Source organism: Equus przewalskii, chromosome 14 (genome assembly GCF_037783145.1).
Source record: "Equus przewalskii isolate Varuska chromosome 14, EquPr2, whole genome shotgun sequence".
In the NCBI taxonomy this organism is placed as follows: Eukaryota; Metazoa; Chordata; class Mammalia; order Perissodactyla; family Equidae; genus Equus; species Equus przewalskii.
In genome coordinates this window covers 54,977,457-54,984,622 of record NC_091844.1, presented here as the reverse complement: position 1 = coordinate 54,984,622, position 7,166 = coordinate 54,977,457, and the positions used below count along the sequence as shown (strand labels likewise).

General features: G+C 46.8%; 1 long non-coding RNA gene across 1 annotated transcript; it reads right to left on the bottom strand.

The window, feature by feature from the left end:
* Positions 1 to 953: 953 nt before the first annotated feature.
* LOC139075781 (uncharacterized) lies at positions 954 to 3,786 on the bottom strand. The gene is made up of 2 exons (XR_011526568.1): positions 3,580 to 3,786; positions 954 to 1,913 (listed from the first exon to the last, which is right to left on the bottom strand). It is a non-coding gene; the product is annotated as an uncharacterized lncRNA (long non-coding RNA).
* Positions 3,787 to 7,166: the final 3,380 nt, after the last annotated feature.

Genomic DNA, 7,166 nt, shown 5'->3' with positions numbered 1-7,166 from the left:
TGGCTCGTGCTGTCCCCACTGCTCGATATTTTTCCACTCTCCTCTCTCAGATAGCTCTGACTCAGTTGCCACCTCTTCCAGGAAGTCTGCAGAAGCTAAGTTTCAGCACCCCACAGAGAGGCTCATCTGGGTGAGGCACTGATTTTATCCTGCAGATAAGGGAAAGCCACTGTCCTGGAGGGGCCCAGAGTGGGAGAGGGACAGTGTCCAGTGAGATAGTGCTGGGCTCTGCTGAGCCTGCTTTCTAAGAGTTGATGAGCCCCTGTATCTCACCGGGTCTATCCCTCTCTCTGCACCGAAAGGGCACCAAGGCCCCTTCCACAGCTCTGGGTGGTGATGCTGGGACCAGAAGCCCCCTCTCCTGATTTCAGCCCAGTGCCCTTTCCATGAGCCATACTGTCTTGATGGTGGCCATGTCCTGACCACCTCTGTGTCCACAAGTGCTTGGTGAACCAACGTGAAGGAAGTGAGCACAGGGGAAGTGAGCCCACCAGACAGAGGTGTCCAGAAATCACCTTGTGGTGATGTAACAATTTGGTCACATACTGGCCTAGCTTCCAAGGTGGTGCCCAGGTTTCCCATTATTCTTTCATGGCAGAGATGTTAAGAGAAAGATCTGGATCTGAGTTCTGGCTCTGCCTTTTCCTACCTTGGTGACCTCTTTGAGCTCCCATCTCCTCAACAGCAAAATGGGGATAATAGTTGGACATACCTCATAGGTTTTTTTTGATGACGAAATAAGATAATGTAGGATTAGTCTGCAGTGCTCTGGCTGGCACGTAGATGGGCTCTAAGTATATTCTCTGTTATCCGAGCCCTCATCACTCCCTCTTCATGCTCTTATTCTGTGGGCTGAAAATTCTGGAATCAAGAAAGCTGTCTGATTTAAACTGGTTCACACTGATTCTAGCCTTAGCCCTACTCAAAGAGATCCTGATTCATTAGGTCCAGGATGGGTTCCCAAACTCATTATTTTTATTAATCTTTATTTTTTAATGAACATCCTGGATGATCCCGACGGTTAGCCAGGTTTGGGAGCCACTAGAATAAATGATAATGGGATTTTATTTTAATAAAAGCCAACTTGTGCCCTTAAAAATGGAGGTTTAGCTTAGAGGCAATTTCCCATGGCCCCTGGAAGCACAGCAAGTAGAACCCTCTCCCTTCCTATGGGGAAGGTGGCATTTCTCCAGAGAAGCTCTGCTGGAAGGGGTGGGGGCAGCACCAGCTGTGTCCCCTCCTGCAGCTGTTTCAGGGCCACGGCCCAGTGGAAATCACTGTGAAATTCGTTCTCCACATCTCCCAAAGCTGGGCCAGGTGGCCCTTGCCTGGAGCGGCTGATCCCACCAGACAAGAGGATCTGCGGGCCAAGGAAATATACCCACCCACCTCCACTCTGCACAGGGGTGCCCCAAATCCTGCCTGCCTGGACCAGCAAGTGCCTTTTGTCCCAAATCAATTCATGCCTTCTCACGGGGAGACCTTCTTGACTCGGTGTCAGGGAGCGCCCAGCGCTTGCATTTCTGCAGGTTCACTCAGGACTGCTTGGCTTTGGAAGGTGGTCGTGGCTGGATTCCACCTCAGCCCGGGGACACCCTGAGGCCTGGGACAGAGCTAGCTGCTCTGGGAAAATGCAAGTGGAGGAGGCAAGGAAATCTGTAGATGAGGACAGTGTGGCCTCGGCAGATTTCGCTCATCCCTGTGAGTGACAGCCGGTGGGGGCTTTCCCTGCATCAGGAAATTCAGTCTTTTTATTAGCTGCAAGGAGGTGCAGGCGCAGGGGTTTGGCTGAGGAAGAAGGGAAAGGCCCAGAATGAGAGCACTGTTCTCCGCCAAGGACACAGGGCTGTTGACGTGGGAGAGACGGGCGCAGCCTCTGGATCGAGTCCACGGGGAGGAGGAAATGGTTTTCACTGAAAAACAAAGTTGAAAAACAGTTTACTGAAGGGAAGAGAAAGAGGAAAGGGGAAAAAAAACCCGCCTCAAACTGTCTAATCATCAAAATCACCTAGTTGGTTAAAAATACAGATTCCAAAACTCGTTCCAAGTCAATAAAATATTATTCTTGGTAGCTCTGGGTTTCTTTTCCTTGTGGTTTAAAAATGTAGATCCCTCGTCGATTATGTCTCCATAAAGCTGGGGAAAAAATTAAGCTACAAGTCAAAGCAGTGGAAGAATTAAAATCAGTTGTGCAACAAAAAAAAATTTCAGAAGGGGTTCAGCGGCAGTGGAGGTTGAGGAATGTGAATTAAATCTTTGCCTTTCTAAACCTGACATCGACATCTGAACTGGAAAAATTAATAATACAATAAGCTTTGTTTTGTAATTAAAGGAGAGTGTGCCATTGGAAATAAAATGAGAACAAGTCTTTTGAAATTGTAGATTTCAACTCACATGGCTTGGAAGACCCCTGGGTGGGTGGGTATCAGGAGGGAGGAAAGGCAATCCTATATGGTCTCAACAACATGGACTATGCTTCTAATTTTCTAATTAGGCTTGAGGAAGGAGGAGGAGGAGACACACACGATCAGAAAAAAAACTCTTAAAAGCCACTTTTCTCCCACCAGGTGGGGTCTTCATCTAGAGGAATCTCTCATCTCTCCTTCCTTTCTCACTCAAGTGACTCTCACTCAATTTCCTGAGTAAATTGTCTCCACTCGCCTTCTCCTTTCCCTCCTTGTCTCCCTTCCACCAACAGCTCCTTGCCACCTGAACGACAGAAGCCTGAATAATGCCCCCTACAAGATGTTCTTGTCCTAATCCCAGAATCTGACCGTGTCACCTTAAATAGGACTTTGCGTGTGTGATTACATTTAGGATCTTGAGACGGGGAGGTTATAGTGGGTTATTCGGGTGGGTCTAATGTAATCACAGGGGTCCTTTAAGAGAGAGGCAGAGAAGAAGGCAATGTGATGACAGAGCAGAGATTGGAGCAATGTTCTCTGAAAACGGAGGAAGGGACCACAAGCCAAGGAATACTGATAGCCACTAGAAGCTGAAAAAGGCAAGGAGACACCAGGAGGAGCCAACCCTGCCAACACCTCGACTTTAGCCCCTTGAGACGATTTCAGACTTTGGACCTCCAGAACTGTAAGACAATGAAGTTTTATTGTTTAATCACTCAGTTTGTGGTGATTTGATACACAGCAATAGGAAACTCACACATCCCCTGACTTCTACCCTGTCCACCCCACCATCCAGCCCCCGCCAAGGTCTCCAGGGACCAGCCCATGGACTCTTCTCGGCACTTCTCTCTCTTGCCCCCTTGGCAGTGTTTGATATTTTCCCCATGGCTCTTACTTAAATCATGTGACAGCCCACGCCCCTGGCGGGCTCCCTAACTCTTGGCTCCTCCTCCTCAGCCCCCTCCCGGCATTCTCCCACCCCACCTCCAACACGGCCGTGTGCCCCAGGGTTCTCTTCTGAACCCACTTCTCTTCTCACTCTTCTAGGACTGGCCCCTTCCCAGTGATAATCCCAAATCAGGGCCATGTTCTCCACACCCTAATATCCAACTGCCCAGGGCCCCCCGCTCCCTCTGCAGCAAACCAGGATTTCCACCTGAAGTACATTTCCCACCTTCCTTGCCTCTTGAAATCTGGTTCACCTGTTCATTTCTCAAGGCCCAGCTCAAACATCACCTCCTCCAGGAAGTCTTCTTGGTCATGCCATATGCTTGACTGTCTAAATTTTGCCGTGTTTTTAGTTAATAAACTTTATCTTTCAGAGCGGTTTTAGGTTCACAGCAAAACTGAACAGAACGTACAGAGTTCCATGCAACACTTGTTTTTCTTAAGCTATTGTGCAACCAGCGTTTATTGACATTATCTTGTTTACTTTACTCAACAACTCTGTGAGGTGGGGACACTGCTTTTTTTTTTTTTGTTTCAGTTTTATTGAAGTATAATCGACAAATAAAAACTGCATATATTTAAGGTATACAGCGTGCTGTTTTCATATAGGTATACATTGTGAAATGAAACCATGATCAAGCTAATTAATATATCCATCACCTCACATAGTTACCTTATTTTAAACGAAAACAATTAAGATCTAATCTCTTAGCAAATTTCAAGTATATAATATAATATTATTAACTACAGTCACCATGTTATACATTAGGTTTCCAGAACTTACTCATTTTATAACTGAAAGTTTATAGCTTTGACCAACATCTCCCCAACCACTCCCCTCCCCCAGCCCCTGGCAACCAGCATCGTCCTCTCTGCTTCCATGAGTTCGCCTTCTGTAGATTCCTCAGGCAAGTGAGATCATGCAGTATTTTTCTTTCTGTGTCTGGCTTATTTCACTTAGCATGACGTCCTCCAGGTTCAGCCATGTTGTTGCAAATGACAGGATTTCCTTGCCTTATGCTTGTTAACGGTGCCCATCTGTTGGCCCACAGGACTGGGAGCCCCTTAGAAGCAGAGTCACGGCCTGGTCAACCTCGGATGCTCAGCGCCCAGCACAGGGGGATGGAGCTGTGGACACACCTTCCCTCCTCATAGCCTCCACGCAACCACCTGACCAGGCGGTAGATGCCCTAGCCCCTCTGCCATCCTCTTGTCTTCTGGGCCTAGAGCAGGTTGCCACGGCGAGGTCCCCTAACCTTAAAGGTTCATGACAACAGAGGTCAAGTGTCCTTCACGGTGCCTGTGGCCCAGTGGGAGCTCCCAATTGGTAGCCTCCCTCATCTGATGGGGACACTGCTGGCTCTGTGACCTCGTTCCCTGTATTCTCCCCTTGTTCGCTCTGTTCCAGTCACACTGGCCTCCTGACTTCTACTTGCCAGTCTTGCTCCTGCCTCAGGACCTTTGCACTTGCTGTTCCTTCTGCTTTAATGGGGTTCCTCCACATACCCAAAGGGCTCGCTCCTCTTCACTCAGGCCTTTGGTCAAATATCAGCCTAGAGATGGTTCCCTGAATGATCCCATCTGGAAGTCACTCACCCCTCCATGTCACTTTCTATCCACTTTACCCTGCTTTGTGTTCTTCACATCTTAACACCATTGGACATGCTTTTTGGGTTTATTATCTGTTTCCCCCACTAGAATGTTGCTTCTTGAGGGCAGGAACTTTGGCTCTTTGGGTCACCATTGTTTTCTCAGTGACTGGCACATAGTCTGTGCTCATGAATGTTTGTCGACAATGACTCTGGCGGGAGCCCAGCCTCCTCACAGGGCCTGTACCTCAAGCTGAGCTGGGCCATTTTCCCACGGGACACGCCTCTCTGGTTTGGCAATGCTGGGTGGTGGAGAGAGACTGTCCCATCTCTCACACCCTGCAGGCCTCAGGCAACTCTCTTTATGTCTCAGGGCCTCAGATCACCCATCTGAAGAGGGGAAGAGTGGTCTCCACCCTGTATACTCCCCAGGAGGCCACGAGGATGGGCTGGAAGGAAATCCTCCAGGGGGGCTCCTGGTGGGCTTGCTGCTCCCACACCAGGCGCTGGGAGCCCCCAGTGGGGTGCTCACAGGACAGCAACTGCCCCTCCCTGGGCTCTCTCTGCTTGGCTCGCCACAGCTCCCCCAGGCCTCTGGGGCTTTCTGAGAAGCTGTGTGGTGACAGCAGGGGCTGGGCCCTGCCCGGGAGCGTGGGTGACTGCTGGCTTCAGCTTCTGTCTGGGGTCCAAAGGGCAGTCACACAGGGCAGGTGGAAGGAGAGCACCTGAGCCCCCGGAGCCTCCTGTGGGTCTCAGAATGTGCAGCAAGCGTGGCAAAGCACTGCTCTGGCATCTCCTGTGACTTTTGTTCAAATTAATACAATTAACAATGCATCAATCACAGATACCAAGAACTTTGCAGACATTCACATCCTCTGACTAGGTAATTCTATTTCTAGGAATTTATCCTAAAGAAATAGCCAGAGATGGATGCAAAGATGTATGTGCAAGGATGTTTATTAAATTATTATTTATAATAGCAAACAGTTTGGAAATAGCTTAAATGTCTAACAATAGGAGATTGGCTCGATAATTAGTGTGCTGTACAATGGGATACTATGCGGCCATTTAAAATTATATTTTCATGGATTGGAAGAATAAACATAGTTAAAATGTCCATTCTACCTAAAGCAATCTACAGATTCAACGCCATCCCAATCAGAATCCCAATGACATTCTTTACAGAATTAGAACAAAGAATCCTAAAATTCATATGGAGCAACAAAAGACCCCGAAATTCTAAAGCAATCCTGAGAAAAAAGAACAAAACAGGAGGCATCACAATCCCTGACTTCAAAACATACTACAAAGCTACAGCAATCAAAACAGCATGGTACTGGTACAAAAACAGGTGCACAGATCAATGGAACAGAATTGAAAGTCCAGAAATAAAACCACACATCTATGGACAGTTTATCTTCAACAAAGGAGCTGAGGGCATACAATGGAGAAAAGAAAGTCTTTTCAACAAATGGTGCTGGGAAAACTGGAAAGCAACATGTAAAAGAATGAAAATTGACCATTCTTTTTCACCGTTCACCAAAATAAACTCAAAATGGATCAAAGACCTAAAGGTGAGACCTGAAACCATAAGGCTTCTAGAAGAAAATGTAGGCAGTACACTCTTTGACATCAGTATTAAAAGGATCTTTTTGGACACCATGCCTTCTCAGAGAAGGGAAACAATAGAAAGAATAAAGAAATGGGACTTCATCAGACTAAAGAGCTTCTTCAAGGCAAATGAAAACAGGATTGAAACAAAAAACAACCCATTAACTGGGAAAAAATATTTGCAAGTCATATATCTGACAAAGACTTCATATCCATAATATATAAAGAACTCTCACAACTCAACAACAAAAAATCGAACAACCCAATCAAAAAATGGGCTGGAGACATGAACAGACATTTCTCCAAAGAAGATATACGGATGGCCAATAGGCACATGAAAAGATGCTCATCATCGCTGATCATCAGGGAAATGCAAATCAAAACTACACTAAGATATCACCTTACACCCATTAGAATGACAAAAATATCTAAAACTAATAGTAACAAATGTTGGAGAGGTTGCGGAGAAAAAGGAACCCTCATACACTGCTGGTGGGAATGCAAACTGGTCCAGCCACTATGGAAAACAGTATGGAGATTCCTCAAAAAATTAAAAATAGAACTACCATACGATCCAGCCATCCCACTACTGGGTATTTATCCAAAAAGCTTG